The following is a 20141-nucleotide window of genomic DNA, read 5'->3' as shown; positions in this document are numbered from 1 at the left end:
AGTTCAGAGAGGGAAAGAGGTGAGCAAGGTGACTCACCTTTCCACGAATTGTATTCAACCTAAATGGTGATGAACGCTGTCAACAGCTGAGATAAAAAGTCACCGTGTTTAAATGGACAGGAACTATTACTGCATATTAACCTGTTCTCAGCTTAAAAACAGAGAGTAACTTAGAAAAGCAAAAGACATGTTGTAGCAAACTGAAGGTCGTAAAACAATCCACACTTTAGCAACGCACTTCCCTAGGAAATTCGAATTTCCAAAACCAAGTCAGAAGGCGGTTCCTAATGAATTCATACAGTACTTTGGCTATTGGAAGTCCTACTGAAATGTAAGAAATGTAAGAGACAACCACGTACAGTACTACCACTGGCACACACAGGTTCATCAGATCAAGGTCAGATAAAAGCAGACACTTCATTTCATCAAATCACAGCCAGGAATCCGAACCAGTACAAGCTTCAGTTCTCTAATCCCTGTAAAATGCGTTTTTCAATTCTTATTTTCTGTGAACTTAAACAGGAAAACAGAAGATGCACTTTCACACATGATGTTTCCAACTCCTATGGAGTTTTGTTAAAACAGGTTAAAACCTTAAGAGCGAGTTGAGCATCCGTTTTCCCATTAAACCTACAGCTTTATTGAGCGATCTCTCTGCAGACACAACCCCAAAGCCACGAGGGGCCAAGGGGCCGGTCTGAGCCAGGAGAGCCCTCCAGAGCTTGGCAAGATTCTCCCTCCCTCCATTCCAGATTTCTGACGTTCGGCTTAAGTCCCTCACCACAACCCACGTGAAATAACAACTCCCCTTTCGCAATCGCAGAGACGATCCCAGTGGAAAAAGCACATTCGCAACCACCCATTCCCAGACCCACACTTGGAATAGAAGTTCAGAGAACAGCCCTTCGGGATTCAAAGCAATCTGTGGGTGGGACTGTAAAGAAAACCTCGTGTTGGATGAGTGCGTTAAACAGCGGCACACACTCTGAACTTTCTGACCGTCTTGGGGTCAGATTTCTTTTTTGTGGTGCCGTGCCTTGCTACAACTCAAACTTTTTCAAGAGAATGGGGTTTCTGAAACAATTTCTTACAAAAGCTTCTACAAGTGCAAGTCGCACATCCCAATTACTGCCTTCCAGTGGTTAGAGACATTGTTTTCTTCTATTAAAAAATGAAAGCTTATTTCTGCCTTTGACTTGTATGTTTGTCTATAGTAGGTGATCTGTGGCTTCACCTTTCCCATCTTTCATACCTCACCTGCAGCACGTTCGCTCGAGTTTAGGGGGACCCAATTCTAGTTATCGCTGTGCTGTGGGGATCAAAAATTACTCGCTCCCTGCACTGGTTTGTTCTTCAGACCTTTTAATGGGGAAAAAGCTGTAAGGATCACAACGGTGATCTCCCCCCACCCCTTGCCTTTTTTCAAAGTTTTGAAGAAAGAAAAATATATATATGTATTTGAAACCTTTTTAACTGTCCCTTTGCTATACAGAAAACATGTCATTACTTACATGAGTATCAACTCATGACAATCATAAACTTAATAAATGGTAAACCCCCACTATTTTAATGATTTTTACTACATAGAGGTTTTGCTACTAGCTAGGTGTGAATTATGAAATTCTACTTTTGTATCTAAACGCAAAAAAAAAAAGATTCAAAATGGGGTTTTGCCTATCTTTTGAAGTGGAACTCTCTGCTTTCATGTAAAACAATAATACTGAACATTAAATACGTACCATTTGTGACTAAGTAACAAACCAGACTTCCCAATCCATTTTCTTTAGGTACCACATTGGCAAAACGAACAGATTTTTGTATTATTTGAGAATTAAAAATATCTTCTAATACCTGCAGAGGAAGCTGCTCTGAATACAAGGAGCCAACTTAAGGTGTTATGAAGCAGAGAAGCCCATATAAACCACATTTTTTCCCCTCAAGGCCAGAGACCACCACTTTGTCTGTGATAATTATATAGAATGGTCTGGAGAAGTGCTCTTAGTATCAGAGTTTAGATCAGTTATAAATGCACTTTAACTAAACTTAAAAAAAAAATGGCCCAGATATGACAAGAAATGTTACTTAAAAAAGAAGAAAAAGCCCTTCGCTTGGGTCATCTTATATCTACATTTAGGTCACATCAACTACTCTGCCTAGGAAAGGAGATACATGGGTTCTCACTGACCTTTGGTACGTCCGAGGCAATTTAGAGGTAGCTTGGACATGTCTCCAGTCATGGCCAAAGAGGCCCCACATACACACGGCACATCAGAAAAATCACATTTAGTCTCCAAGCTATACAGAAAGGACTACGTAAATCAATTTCTACTTCAAAATACTGATTTTTTTTTTTTTTTTTTACCCTGAAATAATCTCTGTCTCAAATTATTATTAATCGGTTAACATTATTTCTCCTAATTTGTATGAAATCTTTCATTTGTTACAATCTGCCACCTGCAACTTTAGCCCTGCAGTTCAATGCAGCTGACTCAAAGCTCCCAGATCCAACACTAACAATTCAACACCTCCAATCTGCTCATGAACCGAGAAGAATTTCACACTTCAAATTAAATTTTTACCACCTTCCCTCCAAAACTGCAGTTCTGCATCTAACGGAGGAACGCTTCTCCTATCAGGCTGTGCTGGCTGTACTTTTAATGAGCCACAGGAAAAACTTTAACCGGAGCGCACGAACTTCACGTCTTGGGTTTTGCTCGAGGAACCGCGTCACGGTACAAGGCAAACGGAGGAACCGTCTGTACGCACCGCGAGCTCTTTATTAGTAATGTGTATGCTACGCCTAGTCCCAGGAGGTCATTGCAAGCCAAAAGCAATGTTAAGTGTACAAGCTTTAAATAACTTACAAAGTTAATGTAATGAATGTAAGTGTTATCTGAAATCCATCACTCAGTGGCTTGCTGTAGCCTCAAGCTGTGATAAAACACCACTCATAAATTTATATTAAAACTCTGTTCAATAGCAATTATTTACCAACAAAGATTTATTGATTGCATTTGCTGTTAGAGACTGGGGCCCTAACTGAGTCAATCAGCTTATGTTGTTGAGCTCCATGGCCCCAGGAGAAGTCCCAGGCTGCCAGCAGGCTCTGCAGCAGCTCAGGAAAAGCCACCAGTGAAGGGCTGATTGCACTTAAAGTAAAAAAAGCCAAACCAAAACAAAACAAGAAACTTAACACCCAACACCAGTCAGAGGATCTATACACAGTTCATCTGAATACACAGCAATCGGCTGAATCTCACCGCTCCAGATGGCTTCCCATGAGCTGCAAAACTTGCTTGCTTAAACAGTAAATGAAGACAAATGGTGAAATAATTATGCACTTGTTTTACGGAAATATTTCAGGTTTTAGACAGCAAATTATTGGCATCTAAAAGAGAAATCTCTCAAAGTTGCTTAATAGTGCATTGAAGATGTTGGTAGGTGAGCCACCTTAATTTTTCAGGCAGGCCAGACAGATGGTAGCAAAATAGACTGACACACTTCCCACAAATAAATGTCATCAAAATGCACTTGCTGACCATCAGAGGGATGTCTGTGGCCACTGCCTGGCCTGCAGAATTTATCCTGTGTGTGTGAAGCAACATCCTTTGCATGCCCTGTTGTGCTCCATTTTAATTCTCCCACTTCCCTGGGTATTTTGGATTTTCCAGGGGCCACAAGATATGAACGGTTTCACAAACAGGATAATACCAGTGATCACAGCTTAACTGACTGCAAGTTTATTTGCATGTGCTCCAGCTGTAGAATTTGACTTAAACGTTTATTTTTTGTTTAGTTTTTGCTTTATTTTGTTTGTTTGTTTAATAGGATTTGCTACATTTTACTTTTCTTAGTATGCCAAGCAAAAATAGCAGGGCCCTTTGGAATTCCGCAGAGTCACGACTGGACCTTCTGGAAAAGAAAATGTGATACTTTGGTTTCTATTTTCTTTTAGAAGCTTACACCACTGCCACGGCTGAGACACCAGCATCAGGCAAGCTTTTTTTGCTTCCCCTCCTTAATTTTTAGCCTACCTCATACTGTTACCCTGATGCTGTTTTGACAGAATGAAATATGTAATCTGGCACTTAATCATTAACAGCATAAATTCTTAATTTTCCACTCAGGTCTTTAGTTCTCATAACTATGATTAGCAGCTAGCAGTGCTATGAATTTTCTGCAGCTCTATCATTTGCATCCTGTTCACAAAAGAAAAAAATTCACGCTCATCAGAAACATCATCCCTCAAATAACTGCAAAGGCAACCATTCATAGTCAGGATCACGAACTAACAGTTACATATAAATTCTGGTCAATAAAACATCCGCTTCCTTTAAATCTATTAACACAGTGAACAAACGCTGCTAAATCCTCTAGGTTTGCATGACTAGCCAGTTCTAGCTAGTCTGGCCAGCAGCACTGGGACTAGGGTAGCTTGTCCTAATAACAAACAAGAGATTAATTCTTAATTGATAATTTTTGCTTCCAGAACATTTAACTGTAACAGCTTCCTAGTCTTAAAGTCCATTCTTTCAGCATATGGTAGATGCCAGCTCAAACTATTTCATCTACAAACAATACTTGCATGCTATAGGAAGCTTATGGTCATCTCTGCTCTCTCTTCAACAATTAATTCGAGCAGATACCAGAATGTGCAACTAATCCTCTTGGGAAACTAAACTGCTGAAGATGCTCAATGGATTTGGAATCCTTCCATACAAAAGTTACTTGTTTTCTTGATCTCCCTGAATTTCAGTAGTGTGGGGTTTTTTTTGGCTTCCCAGGAATTTAAGGGAATGCTGCTTGGTCTTTTGGAAGCTGCCCAGCTTTTTACAGTTGGAAACCTGTAGTAAGCATCTCTTACAGTAACAGGGCACAACTGGGAACCAACCTAACCACAGAACAAATGCTACAAGAAAGAGGGGTGCGTCTAAAGAGATCTGAAAACAGGAGACCCCAAATACTCTCAAACCTCAGTATGGAACAATAACATTGCAAAAAACCTTCTAAAACACCCTGTCTATTCTTACTGCAGCCAGGCGCACACGGGAAAAACCCACACACCTTCCTAAGAAACTGGCACTGTGGCAGTAGCAGTGTTTTGCTACAGATACAAAGATGCTTCCCCACTGCAGAAACCATTCAAATTTTTATGTCATACACCAGCTCCACAAGGAAATGCAATCAGAACATTGAACCCAATTATCTTCTAACTTCGCCTAAACACAAGGCAATAAGTCAGCGCAGCAGGTAATTACACCATGAATGGTTACCTAATGCTGAGGCTGATCAGCCGCTATTTCCGTCTGGAGTCAAAGAAAAGAGAAACTCCAAGATCTAACTCGGAGCAGAAGATAATAGCTTTGCTAAAACTTGATGGACAATCAACCTGCAACTCATTACTTGCCAAGCTGTCTGCACACAGGCTACTAAAAAAAAAAAAATTAGAAAGCTTTATTGAAAAAAAAAAAAATCTCAGTGCTGATTAAGCAAGTCTTACAGTTCAATGTAGCACCAGCAATGAGGATTGCCACCTCTAAGGAAGAATGGCTACTGAATTCCTGCAAGGAACCTCAGCACTAAAGACATGGTAAATGGGAAGAACAAACTTAGCGCTCATTGTTATTGCATTTCTATTTTTAATGACCGCTCCAACAATTCACCCTCCAGATTTTGACCTTACCTGCCAACTGTGGGTAAGGCTCAAGTTCCTCTGGTATGCAGCAAATAATTTTAAGGGAAGTTTTCACAACTCGTCAGCCTGCAGCTACAGTTTTTTAAAAGGCAGAGTATGTGTTTCCAACACGGCATGGACAAGGATTCCTCAGGATGTTGCTCAGCATAGGAACCTACTTCCCTGACTTACAAGCATGATGAGGTTGACAAAAGACAACCGCACTGCAGTTTGGGGACTAGAGAACAAGAAGCCATCATCTGGCACATCACATTCACCCACCTAACGAGCAAAAAGATGATCACGCAAGAGCAGTCATCCTAGTGTCCAAAGAAGAACCTGAATGGGAAGCTGAAGACCCAGCCCCGCGGCAGGGTGCAGGAATACAAACCCCGCTCTGGCTGAGCACTGCGCGCCCAAAGCTGCGCCCGTCTGCACAACGGCCGCGATAACGCTCCGGAGCCCCAAACAGGCGTGTCAAACAATGCAACACACACGGTTATAGGATGGAGATACTCAAAGCAGGAGACTTTGCGAGTACTCCTTCAACTGACAGCGTTGTGGAAGGAGCACTTGCTTGTTAGCCCTAGTTTGTGATTATTTCTAAAATTAGACTTTGTAAAATCAATAGCATGTTGCATACTCTAGTTATCTACATATCCTTTCTACAGAATTTAATGTTCAAGTGTGTTACAAAATACAGATTCACAGAATCACGGTATGTTAGGGATTGGAAGGGACCTCAAAAGCTCATCCAGTCCAACCCCCCCGGCGGAGCAGGAACACCCAGATGAGGTTACACAGGAAGGTGTCCAGGCGGGTTGGAATGTCTGCAGAGAAGGAGACTCCACAGCCTCCCTGGGCAGCCTGGGCCAGGCTCTGGCACCCTCACTGGGAAGAAGTTTCTTCTCATATTTAAGTGGAACCTCCTCTGTTCCAGTTTGCACCCATTGCCCCTTGTCTTACCATTGGTTGTCACCGAGAAGAGCCTGGCTCCATCCTCGTGACACCCACCCTTTATATATTTATAGACATTAATGAGGTCACCCCTCAGTCTCCTCCAAGCTCAAGAGCCCCAGCTCCTCAGCCTTTCCTCACACGGGAGATGCTCCACTCCCTTCAGCATCTTCATTGCCCTGCGCTGGACTCTCTCCAGCAGTTCCCTGTCCTCCTGGAACTGAGGGGCCCAGAACTGGACACAATATTCCAGATGCGGTCTCACCAGGGCAGAGCAGAGGGGGAGGAGAACAAAATACATATTTAAAGGAATGGCACATCTGTTGCTCTAAACCCAGTTTACCACTTTGAACAAGGCACAGCACCTAGAGCAAGTCACAATGCTTTTCTGCCTTACAGTGGTTTCTGCCTCTGTTGCCTTCCAAGGTTTTTTCCACTTACCCTGGACTGTTAAAAAAAAAAAAAAGAAAAAAAAACAAACCCAAAACTCAGCCCTTAATAATCTCAAGTAGTTGGTTTATTAACCCCTTGGCATTGGCAGTTGTGGTTTCCCTGACACCATCGTCGGCGCTAATGTGAAATGCGCTGCGATGCAAATCATTATCCTCGCGTCCGGGAAAGCAGACGGCTGATGCCAAGGGGTCTGAGGCAGCAGCCGAGGAGCCGGCAGCGAGCAGCTCCGTTTGAACTCCCATCTCTTGCTCCGGCATCACACACCGCGCCGGCCACAAATGAAGTTAGCACCCGCGCCAATCAGTCCGGGGTGAGATGCTGCTACTTAGACCAAAACTAAAAGGAAAAACGACGTTGGGAAAGTGATTCGGTGCAAGCGAACACGATGGCGTGGCACAGGTAATTTGGAAAAGGCTCTAAGAGCAGAAACAATGGCGCCGGTAGAAACGGCTGCAGGGTCAGGCATGAAAAAGAAGTAACAAAATATCTGTTTTCCTTAAGAAACAAACTGAGCATCGGGAGGGATGATATAAAAAAAAGGAGTCATCATGTAGACGTTATTACTTTTAGGTACCTGACACGGCTCTCGCTATAGTAGTGCTCTCTTCCCTGAACCCTGAAATTCTCTTTATCATATTTTATATAAAGTAGGGATTTGGGGGGGAGGGAGGTTCATGGCAGAAAAGCCATGAAAAGCTTAAATCCCAATTTTAACTTTCTATCCTGATACTATAGTGTTTCCATAGAAACATCAGGAAGACCACTTAAGAGAAGCTTTTTTTTTGTAGCCATGTTTGGCACCATACCCCTCCCCCGGACAACCTATTATTTCACAAATGGATGCTTTTTGCAGCTTGTTCTGTGCAGGCTCCGATGAAGGGGGGAAAGAAAAAGAATACTGGATCTTTAACCAGTTCCCTTGTGGCCCCCTCCCTTTTTTTGTTGGTAATATTTCTGTCATTCTGCCAGGGTATATGGTACAAAGGGTTACACTTTAATTGAGCTGTCAGCATCTCCAACAATCCTATAAAACTCCGATTATGCACGGCGGGGTTAGTGACACACTTGTTATTGTGGATGCCCTATTTGCTAAACCCGAGCCCCCCCTCACAGGTCACATAACCCAGGCGACCTTCCTGTCATTAGCCGCGTCTATTCCTACCTCACTGCTGTGAAAATCACACAAGCGAAGGCTTCAAAGCCCTTGCCAGGACTGAATTCGACCAGGAGCTAATCACCCACAAATCCAGCTCAAATGGCAATAATTGGCTAAACTGCTCACCTCTCCAGAGCTCAGCAGTAATTTGGGATAATAAAGAAAAGAATTATTCAGCTAACTGCCCTGAAATGTATGCTTTGTGACCGACACACTTCACATTTTAATAATGATGGACACAAAATCCAATTTAATACAGCATCTACTGAATAACAAAACCAAGAACACTGGCAGGAAAAAAAAAAAAGTGTTGGGTTTTTTTTTGGTGTGTTTTTTTTTTTTTTAAGACTGTGTTCCGTATTATTGTGCAGAAAGGATTCACACTTCATGTTGTAAAATTTTGGGACTAAAAAGGTCTCCATGAACAACCTTCAGAAACTCTGCCCCATAATAGGATTTTAAAATTTTTTATTATTATTATTTCTTAATCAAATAGAGTGTCCTGCATTAAAAAATAATTTTGCTGAACAGTTATACCTCTGGTCCTTAAATCTTTGTAGGGGTAAGACCAGAAATGTATTTTTATCTTCTACAGTGGAAGGGTATCTTCTTCATTTTTCTAGGTAAAAGTATTGCCCGATTGCCTCATTTTTCTTCTACACTTTGTCCTCTGGTCACAGGATCATTGGCATCAATGACCCCACTACACACACTGGTTGGATAGGTAGCGACATTCCCTGTCCTGCTTCATGACGTGACCAGCCCCACAAGACGCATCACGACTGGTTCAACACTGCAAAGATGCTTCGTGACTCTTCCTTCCACCCAACCCATTCTCCTTCCTCCAATCTCTACTAAGACCAAGAAAAGAAAAAGTAGATATACACGTGTGTATATACACACATAGAAACCATAATTGCACACATACTGTTTATATCTCTCAGATGTCCAGTTCACTCAGCGGAATGGGAATGAAGATGACTTCTGTCAGGAAGACCTCTTTCAGAGATGCAGCTAATGTATGTTGGGCAACTAGTATCCCCTCATCATTACAGTAGAAATAAGGAACCTAATGAGAAAACATTCCCTGGCTCTCTTTAACTGATTCGCCTGCACAGGGAAATTGTACATACCGAATTAGCATCTTCCAGACACAGAGCTGCCTCAGAGCTATTGAAACGCTACAGGATGTACCCATAACCTTAAAACTCAGTGAGTAAAATCTCTTTCCACACCAGGCAGGTTTTCTTGCTGGCCTGGCACCAAGTGGTACGTACAGATGGATTTTGAGGGAAGATGTGTCAATGTCCCTGCAGGCCAACTGCCAAAAAGATCCAAACTCAAGAGGCAGCAATTGTGCTTGGTTCAGAGAGGGACCACAAGTGCTACGTCTGTTTTTGGCAACTAGTTTAGACATGTTTTATACCTCATTTAAGGCATGGGCATACCTGCAGTTTTGTGAGTCAGTAGAAGGTGAGTCAGAGCAGTCACACCAGCAGATATGCTAATGGACTAAAAGGGGTTACCCATTAAAATGGTTGAGTTGAACACAATGTGACCGGGTTTAAGCTGGATCCTACTTCCTAAAGTTCATAAAACCACGTTTCACGTTCTGAAAGAAAATGGAAAAATCCATTTAGTCATAACCGTATTTCCTGTATAACCTGATCCTTTGAGGAATGACCTACACAAAGATCACATTGGAAAGGATATTTTAATGTAATTGTAACGTAAATACAAACTTAGAACAGACTCCCTGGTACAGTTTTTCATGTTTTGCGAAAAGAAGGAAAAATTTAGACACTACCCTACTCCATGCAGAGATGGCATCTGAGCTGGTTCCAATGGAGGTCACCATGCTGCTCCAAGAGGACACAAGGAAAGGCAAAGCCACCTTGTGACACACAAGATGTAACATGTACTCTGAAGACCACAGCTCATTCTGGACACAAATAACTGTCAATTAGAGCCTGCGTTCAAGGGATCACATTGAAGCACTTGTGCTCTCAATTTCATCTTAAACAAGAGGAAAATGTTTAGATAAATGTAGAACATGACCAGACACAAACAGGCAACTGTGTAAAGAGACAGCTGTGACCACATCCCTTCGATATTTGCTCGACATCTGAGTTTACTTTGAGCTAAACAAACAGTTTCTAAAAAGTGATGATATATCTACGAGAGGCAGCAGAGACACATCTTTTTAAATAAGCCTTTCCAGAACATACACACTTGTCTTTTTCTTGCAAACAAATGACTTTCAATTGTGGAGATGAATCAATCTGTACTTTATAATCTGAAAACAAAATCATAACTCGAAACAGAGAAAAATATGTGGCTATTCACTCAAATACCTTCTAGGGCTGTGACTTGAGTCACGCTGTTGGGTCCTTTGAGAGAAGAAATTCATTTTACTGGGTGTAGAAGTCCCCTCAGAAAACACTGATGCACACCACCTTAGATGACTTCTGCAGATCGGCGGATCTCCAGGAGAAGACAAGAAACAGGGGTCTATGGGGTCTTGCCTTTTGTCAAAGACCAACTCAACATCTTGCAGAACAGAAAGGAACCTCCTCAGAATCAACCCACAGCATCAGCTGGGTCAACAAAGTCAAATGGCAACTCGCTTTAACACAAAGTCATAGTCATCATTTCTGAAGCCTCCTTGTTGCCTATTCTATATTTGAAGACTCTTCTACATCAAATCTATCTCCACATTTAAACAACGGCTCCCTGAATCCCCACGAAAACCTACCCATTTCCATTTTCAGAGATTTAAGGGTACAATCTAAAGACAACTTTCAAATACAGGTTCATTACACCGTGTTCTTAAACCGTTACTGTAAAAAGGCAAAGCTACTTCTGTCATTAACAGAAGTAATCAATTTTTACTATGGCAAGTGTTATAGAAATTACAGTTAACAAAATATGAGAGACATTGCCAGTGTCAGTCATTTGAAAGAACTTTTCTGAGAAATGATAAATCAATGCTTTTGACAAGGATATTATTAGGATACCCGAGGTAATAACCTGAGACAATTCAAAATTTATTTAATATTCCCCAAACCAGTTCTGCGAAAAAAGGCTAGTTTTATCTGGGCTTGCTTTGCCTTGCATACAGCATACACTCCTCCTCTCCCCCACTTACCAAGCTTAGCATTAATCAGCGCAATTTCAAAATAAAGGATTCTGCATATTGTGTCAGCAAGTTAAAAATTATAATATTGCTTTAATGTTAAAATCACTCCAGATACAATACTTGCTATGTAGTATATTTCATGGCTCATTTGCTTCAACAGATATTAAGCTTCAGTCAACAATTAACTACTGACACCTTTTTTTTTTTTAATTTTTTAAACCAAGAAGATTTAGCAGAAAAACTAAGGCGCAACTTGGATTTATTAGACTGATGCTAATTCAATGTTACCCGTTTATTTTCTTTCTATGAAGTACCCATTCTTGAGAATGATTGGGTCACTTAATCTACATTTCAGCTGAATTGAAATTCAGATTTGAGCCACGCAGTACATATTTTAGTCAAAAAAATGCTGTAAGCGCATCAGTTTAAAAGACCATTCAAACCGTTAATTGTTTTTCACTTGCCATATAAGATCATTTCCCAAACACAACCATTTAAACGAACATTTAAATGGTGTTTTGTATACAGCACTTGCTCTGTTTAGGAAAACAGTGCGTCAGAAGACAGCAGCGTCTGGAGCCATTTGCTGCTTTTTGCAATGAACCCCTCGGCGCTCCCTGACACTTCAGCCTGGGCTGACCTGCAGTTTCATGGTGCTAGAGCTTCAAAGCCTGGACACCAGACAAACCATCTCACTTCGTACTTTCTGAATCGAACAAGGGGCAGTTTTATTGTCGTAACAGCAAAAATAAGGTGTCGATGGAAGACTTTTTTTAGCTCTGCCCACTCAGATCCATGTTATAGCGCAGCTGGGATGTAAACCCAAACTCATCACACAGATGTAATCCCAAGCCATATTTTGCATTTCACAGACATTTCCATCTATCAGAAGCCTCAACAATCAGGAAGTAGATGATACATTTTTGGATCACTGGCTCCTACCCAAACGACGCCAGAAAGGGCACTAGCTAGGGTGGTCTGGCCCACAAGCCCAGAGGAGTATAATTAACACAAGTTGTTGTAATGAAGGTGGCAATGACTAAATCGTTTTGGAAATGTGTACCCCTAGAAATGGACGGTATATAACACAGCAGCAAACTGCGATACTCCAGAAAGAGTATCCCGTCAGTAAAAGCACGTGGCTAGACCATGGTCTGCTTTAGGCATGTCTGGCAGCACATAATTTCTGGCAGCATCAGATTTTGCCACGTGAAGCCTTCGAGCTGGGGTCAACTCTTTACGTGTGATCCATAACACAGAATATGGATTGCTTTGACATAACTCAGACAATTTAATCCTCTGGTCACTCAGCATTTTAATGTTTTACAATACTCAGTAGCAACAGCAGATGTAGCAAAGGCTGTTATCCAGCGCTATATATACCTATGAACGAAGACTTACTTCTGGAGGAGTCAGTCCAGGACTTTCTAAAGCAGAAAACCCAAAGATGTTTCCAGAAACAAAGATACTCGCTCCTCCCAAAAATCATGTAAAGATACATACAGCATATTTTCCCTATAAGGGTGCTCTTTCACACGTGTTGATCACTCAATTTCAAGCGTATACGCAACATCATCAATATTTCAGTTGAACAGGCAATAGAAGAACATGATACAAGTGAGCTGCTCTCCTCCAGAGGTTATTACTGTTTTATGAGAGACTCGTATCTGAGAACCAACTGGCTCACAGGCGATACAGAAGAACACTATGTTCACACAATGTAATTTATAAAGATCATTTATGGATTTCTGTGTGCAGTTACTCGGCTGTAGACTAGGTATGTTGTAATATATTGGAGACAATCTCCCTCAAAAATATAATCTGCTATTCAGTTAAGTAATTGGCCACGGACAAGACGAAAGACTAATTTTTAACCACCTTTTCCAACTTTCTACAGATAAAGAACGTGTTTGTAAAGACAAAAAAAAATTATATAAATAAGAATGCAAGGTACCCAGAGTGCAGCTAATGGGATTTGACGCTGGCTTTAATTTTAATGAAGAAAGTTGCCAGTAGCAACAAAACTGTCAGCAGCAGCCAAGCACCATTAATAAAGACCCAGACAACATTAGTGGCACGGCAACAGTACAAAAGGTTCCCCCCGGTTCATGCTGTGCTAAATTGGCTGCCCAATTTTTCTTAAGCGTCCATACTATTTAGAAGACAATTTATTAATTTTTGTCATCCATTGTCAGTTGACAGGCCATCATTTTGCATCCCGAATTTGAGATGAAAACTAATTGAAAAGACTGGCAGTATTTATGAGGGGTATTATTTGTCAATTATGGCTGGTGATGATACTTGGTACTACCAACTTTAATACCCCGTGCTTGGGTCTGTCAGTTGGACTTTCTTCTGTCATTTCCATGTTAGTTCTAAAAAAGTGACAAAAACCAACGATCAAATCAATTTAGAAAACTCATTAAGGAAGAGGGGCCCATCAATCTCCACTCTGAAATCACCCGAGTGGGGAAAAAAGCACCAACATCACCCAGGAAATAACAGCTTTCTCTCAAAGATACCTTCCAGGAAAAAAACTTACTCTCTTTGTTTCGTACAAACCGAACACATTTACAAATATGTCATAATCTAAATTATCCCTGCAACTTTATCCAGGCTGCCTACTGCAAGGACAGAAGATTTCACTCTCATACCATTGCTGTTAACAAACTGTTTCTTTGCAAGTCTAAATGGCTCAAAGGCACTTAAATTCCTAACTGCAAAGTGGTAAATCCTAAATCCAGTCGTTCCAACTTCCCTCTTATCATATTATGTTAGTTATTAAAAAAAAAAAATTAAAAAGCTTTCACTATTCAAAAGCTTCCGTCATTGTCCCCAGCATCTCTCAGGAGAACACCCTGTAAAATGGTACCATAATTTGAGTGTTTAAAAAGCAAACCAAAATGGTATGGACCTCATGGTGCCTCCTAGAGATCTAAAACCAAACGATTAATACCCTGGCAGAGCAGAAATCTGACCACTACAGGCAAGACATCATACCCTTCTAGGACAACAGGACCGCTCACACGCTGAACTGCCTGTAATATCACACTAGGAGCTGCTATCAGTACCATTGCTGGCTTAAAATCTCAAAAAAAAAAAAAAAGTTTAGTTGCATTCATTACTTTTGCCCCATCTTTCAGAAACATTCTCTTATCCTTCGTACTCACAGACACTTAAAACAATGGTGATAGTGTTATCAGCAATTAGCAAAAAAAACAAACAGCTAAGAAAATCCCAGCTTGGAAAACAGCAACAAAAATTAGGATACACCACACATATATCTATGCCTTTTTTTCTGTTTTCAATGCAAAGTTTTACTTTTGAATCCCTTGAGTATTTTGAGGCTTCACTTGAATGCATCACCTCAATGCTCCTGGGATGTCATGACACCCGAGACGCCGATGGATGCACAGATGATGTCAGGATTGTGGGCACACACGGGACCACATCACATCCAACTGCAGCTTCAGGTTTACAGCAAGTGTATTAGTGAAGTGCCATAGCAGCAGGACAACGCTGGGTACTGGCATCATGAAAAATCGAAGTGGTATTTCCCGTGACTCCAGCAAAATAATGAAGTTATTTTACTGTTGTCCACAGAACCGAGAATTATATTGATTTGACCAAAGGCCATGGGTGGTGGCTGAGTCTGTAAGGGTGAGGTACCTCTCGGCTGCAGCTCAGTGCTTCAAACACCCTCTGCCATCTCCCTATAGATATCATATTTTCTAAGCTTTAAAGAGCTACAAAATTTTACTTATCTCTTTCCTCCATACTTCTCTATTTAGTGTAAGTAAATCCCAGTATTAAATTAAAACATGGACAGTCTTTAATGTGTCCTACACCACACTCCACTTGTTTCTGAAGATGTGAACATTTGAAGATGACAGCTAAAGCCTCATTTAAACATCGCTTTAGGAGCAAAGCATATCATTGTCCTTTGCCAACAGCAACTAAAAAGCCTAAAATTGAGTAGATCTACTATACAGAGAATTTTCTCTCTAATATCTATAGTAAAACGAGTATTAGAGTAGAAAATGTGTTCTGTCCAAAAGAAAAAAACTTGAAACCACAACTACATTAACTACATTAGTAGTTTATTATAATATTAGTTATATATATGATTTATTAGTTTTTATATATGTTAGTTTTTATATATATTTACAATATACTGTTCATTAAAAAATCCTGTGAAAACTAAACAAGAGTGTTTTCTATCATGAAACCAACCATGTAAACACTAGCTCAGTCCACACTGAATCCATCCTATTAATCCACGCTCATTTTCCAGAAGACAGTGTCAGCTTTGCTTTAAAAAAAGGAATTGTTCAGGGATAGTATTTCCCAACATCTAACCTTTCAGACTCAAATTTAAAGCAAAAGCTTTCCCACCTCCACACTTGTTTCCTAGAATTAGAAGTAATGTACGCTTAGCTATCCTTCTGCATGAGACAGTAGAATAAGAGGTTGATATTCACTCGAAGTACAAATTCTCAACCTAGAAAAAATTTGGTGCAGTTCCTATGTTATAGACATGACCATTACCTTATTTTCTTCCACTGTAATCATGCTTGGTCTCTCTTGCATATAAAACACAACTAAGAGCCTCTTTGGGGGACACAAAGGCTGTTTGCTCCCTTCGATTCACTTTCAGATGCAAGATGCAAAACCAGCCCTGCTGACCCACAACCAGGAGCTGCATGTAAGAAAATCCCTGCACATGACAAGGGGCTCCCCCAGCTCCATGAAAGAAGGCAGAAAGATTGCTGATCACCAGCAGAAAGGTTTTGTTTTTTTCATCACAGAATTAGTGAAATAGGGCTGGAGAGGTTGGTCAAGGTCCTCCAAAATCCCACTGGAAACTCTGTCTCCATATACTACATACAGTCTAAGAACTGAATACATGGGGTTTGGGATGGGGAGAGTTAATACTCATGTAGAGAGCCTATTTTGCTATTGTGTTCAGGCTTCCTTGGGCACTTGTATTCCTCTCTCACCTATGCACTAGTGAAAAGTGCCAGCAAGTTGCCTCCACAAAGCTCTTTAGAATGTCCGCAGTATTCCCACCAGAGATGAGCAGAACCTGCAATGCAGCAGGACTCTGCTGCTGAGAACAGAGGACATTATACTGGGCCACCATCGATTTCCATTCTTCTCAGAAATGACCCTCCAGAAATCTTTTCTTCCTATTTCAACTGACCTAAGAGAAGCTAAATTCACTGAAATACAACCATACGTCACCACTGTTCCAGAAGTGTCCATGTCAGCAACATATAAAACATGACTTTGCTCACTAGATTACCTAAACACCACCTGGATTTATAGAATCAGGACAAGACATGCTGGAAAGACAGCTGGAGGTCATCCAGTTCAGCCCTCTGCTCAGAAGACAGGCCAATGTGGATCAAGTTTAGGGCCTTGTCCAGTTGACTCTGTAGATGTCCCTCTCCAAATCATCTGCGGAGTCACCTCCAAGGATGGAGATTTCACAGCCCCTTCAGATATCTGCTCCAATACTTGAACGTCTTCTCGGTGGGGAAAAAGAAAAAAGTTTCTGCATTTCTAACAGGAATTTCCTGTCTCAATTCATGCTGAAACGAAAGGCACAAAATTGCTTCCTTTACTCCTCCAATTGATCCATCAGTTAGCAATGAGGTACACAAGAAATTGCTTTCCTGTGCCTGGATAAAGTACACACATTGCATAAAGGCGAAGAGCTGCTCGAACCACAAGGATCACAGTGCAGCAGCTGCAGGGTTGTTAAGACCCACTAGGACAATTGCTAAGCTATTATTCCAAAATGGAACAGGTTTGTTCTGCCATCAGTAATATCTTTTATGCACTTGCATTGTCATCTTAAATGGAGATTAACTAATATATTACTGATTTAACTTTCAGTGAGATCCTAGAAAGGCATATGTGTGCCCAGGGAAGCTTCTGCTGCTTGAGTCCAAAAAGAATTGAAGTCAAACTAAAAACGCATATTGCCGCTGAAATGACAAGGAAAAAGAAAAGCTTTACCAGTCTACTTGGAAATTAAGGAGACCACAGAATAATGCTTTATATATTTTCAAAAAGAATCCAGCCTTTCTTGCATGAAGAGACTTCGTTACATTTTCTAGTGCTGCCACTCAGATTAAGGAGACATGGGGCTCATTGGAAGCCTGAAGTCAATATTGTAAGACATGAGAGTCTTCATCTCCAATTCAAAAACTCCAGATGAAGAGAAAACCCACAGACTTGTTTCTGAACATTCTTCTCCTCCAGCAAGTAAACCTATCTATAAAAACTGCTCAATGCCACAAGCCTTCTGTAAACACAGCAAGAAAGCTCCTTTTCTGCAATGCACCCGTAAAAAGACGGTGCTTTGATAGAGGATAAATTTGACGTCCAAATCCCCTTAATCCAGCTCAATGGGCAGAGAGACCAGACATCTTTTACGATCTTGGTCCTTTTGAGATACGTGTCTAAAGTTTCTGCCCCTACTGCAAGCAAACTAGCTCAACCCACAATATAAGGGAGATAAGGTGACCAAAAGAAACCGCGTAAAATCTAATTTATTTTCTTGGTATTGTTGCAGTGAATTGCACAGCAGAAGAAATTAAGGGTTCTTTGTAAGCAACCTAACTTTCTAGAGAAATGCACCATTTCTTTTACTAAATCTACCTTTTTAACCTCTTTGTTGCAAAGTGTCAGGGGCGTATCAGCGCCGGGGAGAGTGACTAACACACAGAAGCGGCTCCGCGAGCTATCGGGACTCCAATCTGGAGTTCACCTACACGTTAACTCCTACCGCTAATTCATCATCCCGGCACCCGACAGCTCGGCTGATTGTGAGCCTTCCAGGACAATACGGGTCTCGGCTGACCACCAAAAACCACCCCAAGGGAGGAGGAGTTGATGGGCACGGACCTGGAGAAGGCCTAAGATAAGTGCTGGCTGTCAGTGCAAGGACAAAGAAGGGCAGGCCCTGGGGAGAGAAAGGAGATAAAAAAAAATCTCGACAACTGCTTTATCTGATGAGGGTTATGGCTAATTAATTATAAACTCAATTACCTAACCCTTACTTCAGCAGTCTCTATTCATTAAGAGATAAAACCTGACCGGCTGCAAACTTTCTCTTGCACACATGCACGCACAGCACGTTTGCTTTGGATTTGCACACTTTAGCTCACAATTTCTTAGAAAAGATCTCCAAAAGCCTTCGTGCCTGTCAACTTTGTGCTCGCAGGATGGAAGATTTCTCCTTTTTTTTTTTTTCCCCTACCACCCAAAGCACCCTCTGTTGCACAATGGGAGGGCCAGGCCTCCATGCTGTGCGTTGGCATTTAAAAGCAAAAACTAGACGTTAAACAATAGACATTACGGACATCAAAGCCCCTTTTCACAGCCAAGTTTCTGCCTCTGTGGGCTTCTGATCTAGTTCACATTTTAAATTGAGCTTTTAATTTTGGGTGCTAAGAGTTTGGCGGTGTAGCTCGCCGGTATCAACTAAACATTATTCTTCCAAAGTTCGAAGGTAGCCAGCAAAATGAATCGCATTAAGGAATGAACTCCGAAAACCTGCAGCCAAGCTAACACTTGCTAATAATCCAGACTGAATTTTGCATGTAACATGTTAAAAATGTCTGTTTTATCACTATTCAGATTCCACCCGCATTCCTGTGGTGCTTGGTCTCTCTTCCAGCTGAAGTTCTTGCCCCCTTGCGTCGTGCTTGACACGAGCTCAAACAGCCTTGCGGAATCAATCCTGGCCATTAAAAGAAGGCTCCTCTTAATTCTTTCCAAAGACTGCAGACCTGTCTGGCTCTCACCTTTTGAATACACAGATATTCTCAAATCTCTGTTTCACTCTGGTTGCCCTCTGCTCTAGCTTTTCCATTTCTACAGGATAATGTTTTTTTTACATACTTTTTTTTTTAATACGGGGGTTTCATATATATATATATGTGTGTGTGTGTGTCTCTCTCTCTCTCTCTCTGTATCTATCTATACATATATGAAACGACAAGGTGATCACAGTCACATGATATTTCACATCGTCGCAGGATTTTTCAAATAATAATTTCTTCTCGATACGTAGAATGAAGAGACCCAGCTTTGCGCCTGTTTCTACACTAAGTCCTATTTCAAACTACTGCGAAGTATATTTATATTACATGACATTTTCATTCATTCAAGATGTACAGCCTTGTAAGTAAATTTTTCATACTTTCTATAGACCAAATGAAATACGAACAACATAGGAAAATAATCAGCCCATACACATTCTGCAGGCTCTTCAACGCAAAGATACGATTATATGATGGTATTTAAAACTAATATTTTGGTCTTGGTTATTATTATTTGGTATTGGTCATTACCTTATTAAAAAGGTTTGGACTTGAATGATGGAGTCCAATGGTTTATTTTACTCCTGTGATGCTTACATGTGGCAATGTTTTTCTGAAAACTTGTTCCTTCATCTGGTTCCCTTCCTCATTTGTCTTGCTGATACCTGAGACCTTCAGTATATACTAGCTTGCTCTGTTCAATCGTTGGAGACTTTCCAAAGGCAATAAAATCTACTGTTATACAAACGTAAGACATGCATTTTTTCACTCCATAATTTAGAAGCTTTAATTCAAATTCTGTGCTTAATGTTCTTAAAGCATATCACATGGACAAATTCAACTAAAACTAAACACTGTCTGCTTTGATATAGCCTTTAAAAATTTGAGAAGAAAAATTACTGAACACCGTAATCATTTTCAGTAGCC

The 20141-nt window shown here is 40.9% G+C and overlaps 1 protein-coding gene across 5 annotated transcripts in view; it reads right to left on the bottom strand.

The window, feature by feature from the left end:
- The window catches only part of AGAP1 (ArfGAP with GTPase domain, ankyrin repeat and PH domain 1), a 370628-nt gene that overhangs the window by 144529 nt on the left and 205958 nt on the right, over positions 1-20141 (bottom strand). The gene's annotated exons all lie outside the window — the stretch shown is intronic.

This window comes from Caloenas nicobarica, chromosome 6 (assembly GCF_036013445.1).
Source record: "Caloenas nicobarica isolate bCalNic1 chromosome 6, bCalNic1.hap1, whole genome shotgun sequence".
In the NCBI taxonomy this organism is placed as follows: domain Eukaryota; kingdom Metazoa; phylum Chordata; class Aves; order Columbiformes; family Columbidae; genus Caloenas; species Caloenas nicobarica.
Note: the sequence above shows the minus strand (reverse complement) of the source record. Positions and strands in the feature narration are given on the sequence as shown.